Genomic DNA, 13505 nt, shown 5'->3' on the forward strand with positions numbered 1-13505 from the left:
GTGCTCCTCTCGAAAGATTATTCTTCATCCCCAGGATTTTTCTCCGTGTACAGTCACACTCTCAAGCCCCTTTTTAGCTAGAACTGCCACCCGCTCGTCTGGCCCCTTGGTTATCAGGGAACAAGGAGGTACTATTTCCATTCACGGTATCAGGCAACAAATCCTCTACTTCATTAAACATACTAATCCGGAATCATTTCCCCAGGCTCATGATATACGGACAGTAGATGCCTCCAACAATGACTTCCAGAACAGGGACTTTGATGATTTTAAAAAATATACGGGTTGGAAATCCCCTATGGTTGTCAAACGCCAATATCTAAAGATCTTACAGGCCCTTAAATACCCGACGATGGCAGAGGGGAGCCTTATCTCTCCCCATTAATCTCCTCTTCTTCCTTTCTTCCATCTCTTCTCTTCTCCCTCCTACCCGCCACTCACACCACGTCGCCGCTCTCCTTGGTAGTTCGTTAGCCCTATGATATTTGCCATGTTTAATTCCTATGGTTTAACTGTTATTGTAGTTACCGTTCCTTTAATGTTTAGATATACTTAGACATGTAAGGTTTGATGCCTTTTGCGATTCGACACTCAGTTGGTTCCTTGTCGTCATTATTATTTAACCTTACGTTCCCTATGTCATTTGGCTGGTTGGTAATTGGACGATTACTTTATTATATCATAGTATTGTCGTACATGGTGATTGTATTCTCCTCATTATGTTATTAATTTATTGGGCTTGGAAGGCATTCTCTGGTACTTTTTCGCCGGCCGTCACAGGTCGACCCAGAAAAGGGATTTTGACGAAGGAAAAATCTATTTCTGGGGAGAGACCTGTGACGCCCGGCGAAACCCTTCCCGATTATTTTTGTACGGACCCACCCTTTTTCCTTGCCAAGCCATATGTTCTTGCAGAAGGATGACCTGGTGAGCGCGAGTGGTAGGTTTCGGTAGGGTAACCCAACTGTATTCTCTAGGGCCTGTCACGGCCCTCCCCCTTTGATGAAGGGATTATCTAAATGGAAGACAGCCTGTGAATAGTGTTTTACAAACGCCCTTGTTAGATATACGACACCAACAAGGTGCTCGCGCGAGGGTTGTAACCTCTGCATTCCATGCTTTTAATTTTCTCTGGTATATTTGGAAGATTTATATCAGAAAAAGTACAAAGAAGGACTTTTTCGCCGGGCGTCACAGGTCTCTCCCCAGAAATAGATTTTTCCTTCGTCAAAATCCCTTTTTTATTTCACTAAATAAAATTACTGTAGTTTGATTTTTTAAACTTTAGTGTATGTACTTAATATTATGCTATTGAGAGATGGTTGTGTGACTTACCAGTTATAGTATAATGCATAATTAAAAGTTAAATGCTACTGTAGTTCCCTTGACATCACATTCTTTTAACATTAAAGCTTTTTGTACTTTTAATTCCAAATCATTTGCCTTATTCCAGTATTCTTACTTGATTGATTTAATTTCTTGCTTGAACCAAGCAGCCATTATTTTCTTATCAGTAGTTTTGACACATGATTTGCATTGTGCCAATCAATCATGACCTGCAATTCTTCATCCATTATTTAACAATTTTACTTTTTTTTTATAATATAAAACCTAATTTGCCTTTATATTCTCAGACAATTTATTACTGTTACTTAGCATTATCTCTTGTTCATTGATAGGAAGAGCACCAAGTAGGTGAAATCGGCAAATACTGTATAGTTGTGATTAGCATAATTGATTTTATTTATCTTCCAGGCTCAAGAATATCTTTGTATGTAACTCCTGCTTTGAGAATTTGTCTTGGAATGGCCAAAGGGTATGGATTACAGTGATGGTAATTGTAATCTGATGATTTAAAGTACAGTAATCTGGATCTAACATCTTGAAATGTAAGTTACTTTGAACTATTATAAGTAGTTTATTGGCTGTGCAGATAAAAACAGTCATTTTAATGGGCTATTTCAAGTTTAGTTTTCTATGACCAGACTGATTAGAGGATTTATTTTGATTTTAAGAATTAAGAATAGCCCAATGATTATTAAGTGTAGCAGTATTAAGGGATTTTGACGAAGGAAAAATCTATTTCTGGGGAGAGACCTGTGACGCCCGGCGAAAAAGTCCTTCTTTGTACTTTTTCTGATATAAATCTTCCAAATATACCAGAGAAAATTAAAAGCATGGAATGCAGAGGTTACAACCCTCGCGCGAGCACCTTGTTGGTGTCGTATATCTAACAAGGGCGTTTGTAAAACACTATTCACAGGCTGTCTTCCATTTAGATAATCCCTTCATCAAAGGGGGAGGGCCGTGACAGGCCCTAGAGAATACAGTTGGGTTACCCTACCGACACCCACCACTCGCGCTCACCAGGTCATCCTTCTGCAAGAACATATGGCTTGGCAAGGAAAGGGTGGGTCCGTACAAAAATAATCGGGAAGGGTTTCGCCGGGCGTCACAGGTCTCTCCCCAGAAATAGATTTTTCCTTCGTCAAAATCCCTTTTCTGGGTCGAACCTGTGACGGCCGGCGAAAAAGTACCAGAGAATGCCTTCCAAGCCCAATAAATTAATAACATAATGAGGAGAATACAATCACCATGTACGACAATACTATGATATAATAAAGTAACCGTCCAATTACCAACCAGCCAAATGACATAGGGAACGTAAGGTTAAATAATAATGACGACAAGGAACCAACTGAGTGTCGAATCGCAAAAGGCATCAAACCTTACATGTCTAAGTATATCTAAACATTAAAGGAACGGTAACTACAATAACAGTTAAACCATAGGAATTAAACATGGCAAATATCATAGGGCTAACGAACTACCAAGGAGAGCGGCGACGTGGTGCGAGTGGCGGGTAGGAGGGAGAAGAGAAGAGATGGAAGAAAGGAAGAAGAGGAGATTAATGGGGAGAGATAAGGCTCCCCTCTGCCATCGTTGGGTATTTAAGGGCCTGTAAGATCTTTAGATATTGGCGTTTGACAACCATAGGGGATTTCCAACCCGTATATTTTTTAAAATCATCAGTCCCTGTTCTGGAAATCATTGTTGGAGGCATCTACTGTCCGTATATCATGAGCCTGGGGAAATGATTCCGGATTAGTATGTTTAATGAAGTAGAGGATTGTTGCCTGATACCGTGAATGGAAATAGTACCTCCTTGTTCCCTGATAACCAAGGAGCCAGACGAGCGGGTGGCAGTTCTAGCTAAAAAGGGGCTTGAGAGTGTGACTGTACACGGAGAAAAATCCTGGGGATGAAGAATAATCTTCCGAGAGGAGCACCTATTTTGCGGATCCTCATTTTTTAGCTAGGGAAGCTTTGTCTGGAAAAGGAGTACTTCGGCTGAAGGGAGGAAATCTATGTTTTCCGGGTTTCGTGAGAGCTGCTAGTTCTGATGTTCCATCACCTGAGGCCATAGCCGTTAGAAATAAAGTCTTCCTAAGAAGAGTGATATAAGAGCAGGATTCATTGGCCGTGTCCATCGCAAGTTTGAGAACACCGTTCAGAGACCAAGAGTCCTTTTGTGGCCGAACCGAAGGTCGAAGCCTAGCACATGTTTTTGGGGTTGATGAGAAATAGGAATCAGCTAGGTTAATGTTGAACCCAACAAGGTAGATCTTCTTCAAAGCTGACTTGATGGTGGTTAAAGTGCTAACTGTTAGGCCTTTGTCAAATAGGAACCTCAAGAAAGAGATGGCTAAATGCGGGGACATACGAGTATGGTCTGCACTCTTAGGGGACCTACTAGTTGTTAACGGCCGAATCATATTGGCGAATTGTCGAGTCCCTTTTTGTCCCATTCGATGAAGAGATCGTTTCCGGTTCAATGTTCGCATCTCTACGAGCTGCCAACTTCCTGTAGTCCACAAAGTTAGAGTTTTGGCTATCCTTGAGTAATCTGACACAGTGAGTTTGGATACTCGGGTCAGTTTGAGGAACGGGATCCGGATGGGACTGAGTTTCAACTCGAGGAGGAGAGGAAACCAACTGTTCTTGGCCAGTGAGGTGGTACTAAAGCCACTGCGCCCCGGAAGGAGCGTAGTTTGTGTAAAAGTTTTTAGAAGATTCCCTGGGGGAGATAGGGAAATCTTCTTCTAATGGTTCCAATCCCGGGGTAATGCGTCCATGGCATAAGCCCGAGGGTCCAGGGTTGGGGTCACATAACAAGGAAGTTAGTGATTCATCTGAGTTGCGAATAGATCTACCTGGAGGCTTGGAACGAGCCTGAGTATCCACCGGAATGAAATTATGTCTAGAGACCATTCTGACTCCAGTGGATCCGTCCTGGATAGTGAGTCCGCTCTCACATTCTGGCCTCCCGCTAGGTGAGGTGCTGACAGGAACCAGTTCTCTTCTGTTGCCCAGGCGAAGATAGTGACCAGGATCTGATTCAGGTTGGGTGACTTGGATCCTCCCCTGTTGACGTAGTGTACTGCGTCTGTGCTGTCTGACACTACTCTGATGTGGGTCGACCTCGGAGGAGAGTCTCTCTTCAGGGTCAAGAACACTGCCATGGCTTTGAGAACAATGATATGGGACTGTTTCATGGAGAGTGACCAAGAACCTGAAACATCTGATGTTCGGAGTAATCCCCCCCATCCACTTAGAGACGCGGCTGTATGGAATGTCACTTGTGGAGGTGGGAATTGTAGAGGAACCGATTTGGAGAGGTCCTTCGGTTCGGACCATGGGCGTAGTCTCATTTTCAAGACAGAGGGGATCTTCGAGACCATGTCTCTTATAGGTACTGTAGCTCTCTTTCTCCAAACTCGATTGATGTCTTTGAGTTTGGCTTTTATTAGATCTGTTACTGAAGTGAATTGGAAGAGTCCGAGGATACTTTCTAAGGCTCTTCGGACACCTGTTTGTGTTTGAGAAAATTTTTTGATCTTGGAAACTATTCCTCTTACCTTTTGGAAGGGAGAGACAACGTGTGCTTCGAAAGGTCCCACTGAATGGCTAACCATTCTAAGTGGCCTGATGGTTGCAGGCGAGATTTTTTGGAGATTGACCCGAAATCACAGGTTGTCGAGAAATTGGAATAATTCCTTCGTAGCTCTGTTGCCTTCTATGACCGGCCGGGCCCAAATGAGCCAACCGGCCAGATAAGCAATGATCTGTATCTCTTGGTTCCTGAGTTGTTCTAACACTCTCTCTCCTAGTTTTGTGAATATCCTGGGATCAATGTTGAGGCCAAAGGGCATGTCTTGAACACAAAGGCTTTCCTGCTTAGGCGGAAACCCAGATAAGAAGAGAAGTTTCGAGCTAAAGGCGCAAGATAATAGTCGTCGGTAAGATCGACAGAGGTGGTGACGGTCCTACGGGGAAGTAAGGTCCGTACCTGAGAGATAGTCAACATCCGGAACTTGTCGCAGAGAATGTAAGAGTTTAGCTTGACAAGTCCAGGTCCACTCTCAATGCCGCCAAGCCTTTCTTCGGAATTGTGAACAGGTGGCTTTGGAACTTCAGTGATCGATCCCGTTTGATTGCTTCTTCTTGAGTAACCCTGTGGTGTACTCTTCCAGGATGGGAGTGGATTTCTGGGAGAAGGTCACTGGTGGAGGAGGAGGACCTTGTGGCCATTTTCACCTCAAACCTTTAGAGATTATGCTATGAGCCCACAGACCGAAGGTCCAATGGTCTCGAAAGTGGTAAAGTCTACCCCCTACCGGGACCACCGCGTTGTGAGGGGGTGAAACTAGGTACTTTCCTTCTCCGAGCCCCCTTTTTTCTAGGTCCGTCTCGATGGCGAGACTGTCTTCTACTCCTGTAGCTTCCTCTCTGGTGTCCACGAGAGGAGCCTGAGGGTTCGGATCTAGGGCTGTATGCAGGTAAAACATCCCAACGGGGTTGGGCTGTGTACCTGGGGAATCAGTGAGGTAGACCACCTGATGAGGGGGATTTGGATGCATAGACGTCGAATCGGAGGGAGGCTGTGATGACGAGTGGGTAACCGACTATCGATTCCTGTCTGACAGAGGCCTCAGACAGAACGTATTTCCCACAACTAACCCGATCAGACCATCAAACGTGTAGGTCGAATTGGAAGGGCAGATCTTGGAATTATCGTAACCCCCAGACTGACAACATCCTGGTCCAGACAGATCGGGCCTGCCCTTTAGGAAATAATACTGTTACCTTCGGTACCTTGTCTAACCTAACCAAGGCAATCTCTTTCAATCGAATGAATCCGTTGAACTGGAATTCTAGTACCTGGGAGTAAATTCTAGGTCCCCCAGAGGGAGGATGTCTATGCCATCCAGATTTATGGTACCATCTATATATGGAACATGTAAGGCAAATCTCTATGCGTTGTTTTTATCGAAGGAGGTTACTTCGATATGCCTGGGGCTGTAGGGGGAAACTTCTGAGTTCCTGAACGGATCTGACTCACTACCATACTTTTGAGCTCCGTCATAGCCCCTTGGTTTTCCCTAGAATGTGTTGCTTTTAGCAGTCACGGTTTATGCAGGGTAACATGAACATCAGGATCCATTAAGGGTCCTAGGTCGGTGACGTAGGTAATTGCAAAGCTGAAGGCTCAAAATTCATCCCCACCTACCTGCCCGTCCATGGGGCCGTCGTCCAACCTTAGAGAGGACACTCTGAGGAGATAGGGACCTCTAGATGGAGCATTTCTTCCCAACCTTGATAACCAAGGGCGGAGAGCCTCTCTTGCAGGCCAGAGAGATTCATCATCATCCTGACGGGAACCATGTAGGCGAACCTTCTGTAAAAGAAAGGGGACATAAGTCTGGATGTTCCTTGAACTTTGGTTAATGATCCTATTCACAGGCTGGGATCAGCTGTATAACTCATAAAAATCAATTTTAAAGAAAAATCATTTAATGTACTATCTTTTGGGGTATAGTTCGACACTTGTATTCATGAAATGTGACACTGTTGGCGCATCCGCCACAGGTTGGCCACCCCTGACTCAGACGTTCAGAACCGGGTCTAACATTATTTACTGGCTATTAGTATTCTATTGATTCATCTGTTCACTGACCAGAGTTTCAAGGAACAGTAGATAGCCTCTCATGGCATGGTTAGTCTCGACCCGGCCCTTCATTAGAAGGGGCCAACGTTTGGTTCCCAGTACTGAGTGGAAACTTATTTCTATTTGAACACTATGTTGTATGGATATTTATTCATATTTAGGCATAGTTAGAATTGAATATGTATAAATATAGGCATAATCAATTTATTTCTATTTGAACACGATGTTTGAATATTTATTCATATTTAGGTATAGTTAGAATTGAATATGCACAAATATAGGCACAATCAATTTATTTCTATTTGAACACTATGTTGTATGGATATTTATTCATATTTAGGCATAGTTAGAATTGAAAATGCATAAATATAGGCATAATCAATTTATTTCTATTTGAACACGATGTTGTATGGATATTTATCCATATTTATACAGTTAGAATTAAATATATGCATAAATATAGGCATAGTTATGTTCATATATTTTTATTTGGACTTTCAAGAATAACTAATGAATATTACCAACGCAAATTCAAAGTGTCATTAAAGTAAGTACAGTTTACTTTGTATTCATGTTAAATCCTTTCCTTTACAGCAAAACAAGAGATTGGCCCCCCGTGGTCTGAGTGAGCTCTGTCTGTACCGGAGCTCCGGTAACAATCCCCGGTACAAAGGTCCGTCATAGTGACAACGTGAACACCAGAGGAAAACTAATATTAACCTCAATGCTGATCGCCTGTACGATATCCGGTTAAGCCGGAGATTCGATGAAAAGGATCGTAATAACGATATTGTGATTATTTATGAAAAAGGGGTTCATACCCTGATTCTGATCGTCTGATTGATCTCTGTTTGTAACGGAGAACTAGTGACAAAGGTCCGTCATCGTGAAAACGTGATCCTCAGCGGTACGATAACATTCTGAATGTTTGTGTTATCTCCAGTGAAGCCGGAGATTCGATGAAAAAGGGACCGTAATAATGAAACTGTGAAGTCTTCATCGGTATCACATTGTTAACTCCGGTTCTGGCCGTCTGCTTGATCTCTGTTTGTACCGGAGATCCGGTAGCAAAGGCCCGTCACCGTGATATCGTGACCGTTCCCGGTACGATAACATTAACCTCAATGAATGATTGTGTTATCTCCCGTGAAGCCGGCCGTAACGGTGTAATTATGATCAAACATGACAAAGGTTCGTGTGTAAAAGGCTTCAGCCGGAGTCCGAGTGCCGGATTTCACCGTTGCACTCCAAAAATCTGCTCCTGAACGTTAACTAGTTCTCACCCAATGAGTATCCATATAGCGGAGCATAACTCAAGGCGGAGCTAAGCATAACTCACGGAGCTAAGGGTGTCGGTATAAAACGACCCCAATTAATGACTCATACACTAACGTACCTATTAATAGTGTTAGCTATATTAACAGTAACCACATCAATAAAAACGTTTATAATATTAAACGTACTATCATCAACTCTGATACTAAGAGGAGGCTTGAATAACTCGTGATCGTATAAAAACGGAGAACGGGAAATTCACCTCTCTTACTCGAGCTAACAAAGAAAACGAGAGAAGGGATAACTCATATCTGTAGAACAGGGAACGAGCAGTCTCTGTTTTCGCTCTCAAGGTTACATAATAAAAAACTAACATCACACAATAAAACAAGAACAATAAAATTGATTGCTTTTCTTAGTAATAACCAAGAACGAAGAATAACGTAACAAAAAAACAAGGATATAGTCTAAATCGAAGCCTCTGAGGCGAGAACAAACTAACAGACTAAATCGCTAAACTTTAATTCGCTATTTAAATCGCTATTCTTCGTAGGTCCAAATTGGACTTGCAAGCAAATAAATACCATAGTAAAAATTAATGATAACACTAAAAGGCCATAAAATGTAAGTGATATAACCAAGATGACAGAGTACCAGATGGGCAAAATTAACTAGAATATTTACCGAAGCGAACATAACCCAAAATGGCTGCCGATACCTCGGCAAGACAATCGCTTCCAAAACTAAAAACCACCATATTGGAAACAGAACAAATGCCCGGTACTGTCAAAAGCTGCCAAAACAAACTATGGTACTTAACATTGGTAAGGGTGAAGTATCAACGTCAGTCATGTTGAATTAACGACAATCACTTCGAAAAACACTGGGCAAAACACTTATCAACTTTGCTGGCGAGTCCAAAACAGAAGGATGACCTGGTGAGCGCGAGTGGTGGGTGTCGGTAGGGTAACCCAACTGTATTCTCTAGGGCCTGTCACGGCCCTCCCCCTTTGATGAAGGGATTATCTAAATGGAAGACAGCCTGTGAATAGTGTTTTACAAACGCCCTTGTTAGATATACGACACCAACAAGGTGCTCGCGCGAGGGTTGTAACCTCTGCATTCCATGCTTTTAATTTTCTCTGGTATATTTGGAAGATTTATATCAGAAAAAGTACAAAGAAGGACTTTTTCGCCGGCCGTCACAGGTTCGACCCAGAAAATAAAGGATGAATATATAGATGAAGAAGTGTGTGAGGAAAAATATTCAAGATTTGTTTCTAATTAGTAAATGGGCAATATAGGGAAAATTATTGAAGTTTTTGTGATGTCAGTGAGCATGCTCTCGTCTGTTGGTTTGAATGTTTTGTGTTAAGCTGTTATATGGAATAGGTGAATACAAGGTAAATTTGTCAGTAGCAGAGTGGTTAATCATAAATCTAGGATAAGGTATAGACTGTGCTGGTTGTCAGAATTGTAGTTAGATAAGGTATAGACTGTGCTGGTTGTCAGAATTGTAGTTAGGCTAGTGCCTTGGAAACACAAAGGAGATAAAATGGAGTTGAAGGAAGGAATGTTCTAAGGTTGTGGTAAACAGTCAGAATACAAAAGCCAGAAAGGTCAAGTTGAGGATTGGTTGGTAGTACAGTATGTGAGGATATAGAGATTAGATTGACATTGAAAGGAAAGGCTTTAGAATTGACAGAAGTCGTAGAGAAAAACTGAAAGGTGTAGACAGTTCAAAGTTCATATTAAATTAAATGGAGTAAATCTAAGACACTATTATGGATAACTATGGAAAGATGAAGTACTTTAAAAAGAATATTGAATCTGGTGAAAAGGTGAGATTTCATGAATAGGTATGAGACTGCAGCTTCAGAATGTAGTAAGGCTATAGATTAAAGGTTGTTTGAGGGAGAGGCTAAAGGTTTTCATGTTTTGGAATAGGCAAATCTCATCGAGAATCAAAAACAGATGGTGTTCGATGCATGTGGACAAGGTAAACTTGAGTATGATTCGGTGTCCAAGCTATTGATAAGGATATTTGAAGGATTAGGGAACAAAGATGTGGGGATCTGGAGACTCGAATATGGCTAGAGGCAGAGGGGGATACAGGAATAGGGGTAGAACTAGATGGATTAAGTGTGAGAAGTGGAAGAAATACAATAAATAGAGAAGGTAAAGTAACATTGTGTGCTATATGTAGTTCACAATGGCATTGTACTAGAGATTGTCTTCATAACTATCAAAATATTCCAATCCCAGCATCTTCGCCGACTTGTCTTCTGGTTGGATGGGATATAATTATAGGCTTCTGATATTAAAATGTTTAATTTCGCTCAGTCACAGACTTCTCTCTTGAGTTAGGATAAGTAAACAAAACTTGTGTACACAATACAAAAATAACAAAAGAGCATCACTCCAAAAAATTGGATCCTACTGCAGTACAAAAGAATAATTACATACAATTTCTAAGATAACTAACAAATGATTAAATCCTTCATAATATACGCTCCTACACTTGTAAACTATGCTAAAAACATGTTTTATTTATGCAATACTGTGTAACATTACTCTTAATACCTGTAGCGCATAGAGTATTACTGTACAAAATACATAGTCCTTCTCAAGATACCGTTGACGAATTTGACCTACCCCAGGCTTCCATGGACGAATGCCTGGAGGTAGATGATGATGACATGAACGAAAAGACACTGAGCACAATTTCTGGCAGGTCTTAGCCTGCATGAGATCCTTCAGCAAGTTATCAGATCCTGGTGCAACTTCCCAGAAGGGCAAAGATATGGTCCTTGACCAGGTCTTTGGAGCTCAGAGGCCCCCTAAGACACTTGCAGTTTTACTCTGGTCGAAAGGTTTGATGGCTGCTAAGAAATCTCGCAGATAGCTGGAACTTCTCGTTCCTTGAGAGCGGGATCCTTCTCACGGTCTCTCCCACTTCTCTTTATACTTCAAAGGAACTATTATGCAATCGAAAAAGACTTTCGACTTTGACACTCGACCCGAGTTGAGCAGCTGACTAAGGGTTTTCCTACTCTCACACACTCCTTGAGAACTTCTCTCTCTCTATCTGAGCTCTCCTGAACATAGAGGTGCGAAGTATGCTACTCAGGCTGCTTTTAGCTTGAAGATTCATCTAAGGAATCCACGAGTAAGTCCTTGGAATCCTTCTTATCAGGTACCCATACGTTTGAGTTTGTCGCACAATGCAGTTAACGTATGGGCGAATGCCATCCTTAATCGTCGGGATACTGTAATAAGTCTTTTCCTTAGGCAGGTGCTGAAGGTGGAGATTTCACGCCTGAGAAACTCTACACTCGAGGGTTCCTCTCTCTTCTCCCCAGAAGAGGAAGAGAAGGCCACTGATTGTTGGAGAGGAGGATCTAACGATTCTCTCCTTCACAGGGCCGTGACATCTCGGTCTTATGGTAGGCCTCCGCAGCCTTCCAGAATTCAGTAAAACCTCCTAACCTATAGTCTTCCAGCCTATGGTGTCTAAAGGCCCAGTCAAGCCAGAGTTCAGAAAGGAGCTAAACCCGTTCAAGGAAAGAAAAGAGGTAGAGGAGGTGGCCGCTCCCGCTATGGAGGGCAATCCCCAACCAACCACCAGTGGGAGGGAGTTTGCAATGCCTCTGGCAGAAGTGGCAGCATCACAGGGCCGATCGCTGTGATCGGTTTAGGTTATCAGGTTCCATTCGCGCAATTTCTCCCTCTTCTGCCTCTGAATCCTATTCCGTTCAATTCCTATACGAAGGGGTCTGGAAAGGAACTGGCCCCTCGGGTCTAGGTTCAGACCATGCTGCAGAAGAGCGCTCTCCAAGAGGTCCTTGATGGGTCTCCAGGCTTCTACAGTAGACTATTTCTTGTGAAAAAGGCATCGGGAAGCTGGAGACCAGTCATATATCTCTCGCCTGAACAAGTTTGCCCAGCCAACTCAATTCGGGATGGAGATGGCAGACAGTGTCATTCAGGCAGTATGACCAAGGGTCTTCATGTGTACGTTGGATCTCAAAGACACATTCTTCCAGATCCCAATCCATCTGTCTTCAAGGAAGTATCTCTATTTCGGGCTCTCGACAGCGTCTCGTCTTCACCTGGGAATTCGCCCTGGAGTCGTCTTGGGCTCACATGAATGGCATTACAGTAGTCTGCTTCGTTATCTTGACAACTGGCTTATTCTCGCTGACTGAGATGTCCATTCTCCATCACCGAGACAAGCTTCTGCAGTTTTGTCAGGATCTGGGGATCTTGATAAATCACCGTAAGTCTTCTCTGCTAACTTCTCGGAGACTAGTTTATCTAGGCATGGTTATAGACACCAATCTTCAGAAAGTCCTTCCATCAGAGGACAGAATTCTTGGACGAAAGGAAGTGGCAAAACCCATCCTCAGACTGCAGATTCTACCGGTTCAACTTTGGTTAAGTCTCCTAGGCCATTTGCCCTCCCTGATCCGTGTAGTTCCCAACTGCCATATCATAAGACCCCTATAATGGAACGAACACTCGGATTCCCATGACAGCCAGGTCCACATATCACAGAATCGAGTGACTTATCTTTTTTGGTGGGTGGAAGAGGACAACCTCTGCAAAGGCCAAGATCTCTGTTCCCCCTCCGGACTTATTGCTCTTCACGGACGGATCAAAGGAAGGTTGGGGATCTCACTTAGTACAGCACACGCTCTGGTCTATGGTAAGAGTTCGAAAGGTACTGTAGTAGTTTGCGGACTGTGGGCAGAAGTAGCACCCAAACTGCCTAGTGTCCGAATTCCGACCACACTCCAACGTTCACTACACAAAAAGTTAAAACGGTGGAATACCCAAAAATCTAGGTAACAGGTCAAGAGGACGGAGCACTGGGCACCACCCCTTGATTTCATACTGGGCAAGGGGACCCAGCTAAAAATGTAATTGCACAATATTATTCAGAGGTAAGCCGATTTCAGGTTATGTACTAAATATTAGTAGAGGAGACAAAAAAAAAAATGAAAAAAACAATATTAAGAAAAAAAGACTAGATTAGTGGCTGAGAAGGGGGACATCTACAGGTTAAGGAAAAACATACAATAAGACTACTTAGAAACAGATTCAATAAGAAAAAGACAAATAATTAGGTCGACAATGTTTTGTCAAATTTTAATAAGCAATAATGTAAAGATCAAAGGGATTTTAAAACAAGGTTGCTCATTGAATCTGACTTTACATT

General features: G+C 42.6%; 1 long non-coding RNA gene across 1 annotated transcript in view; it reads left to right on the forward strand.

The window, feature by feature from the left end:
* Positions 1–13505, forward strand: part of LOC137653233 (uncharacterized) — a 63552-nt gene that overhangs the window by 18259 nt on the left and 31788 nt on the right. Inside the window, exon 3 of the long non-coding RNA XR_011046436.1 lies at positions 1756–1889. This is a non-coding gene — a long non-coding RNA (uncharacterized lncRNA). The remainder of the gene's footprint in view (positions 1–1755; positions 1890–13505) is intronic.

Source organism: Palaemon carinicauda, chromosome 14, assembly GCF_036898095.1.
Source record: "Palaemon carinicauda isolate YSFRI2023 chromosome 14, ASM3689809v2, whole genome shotgun sequence".
NCBI classification, from domain to species: domain Eukaryota; kingdom Metazoa; phylum Arthropoda; class Malacostraca; order Decapoda; family Palaemonidae; genus Palaemon; species Palaemon carinicauda.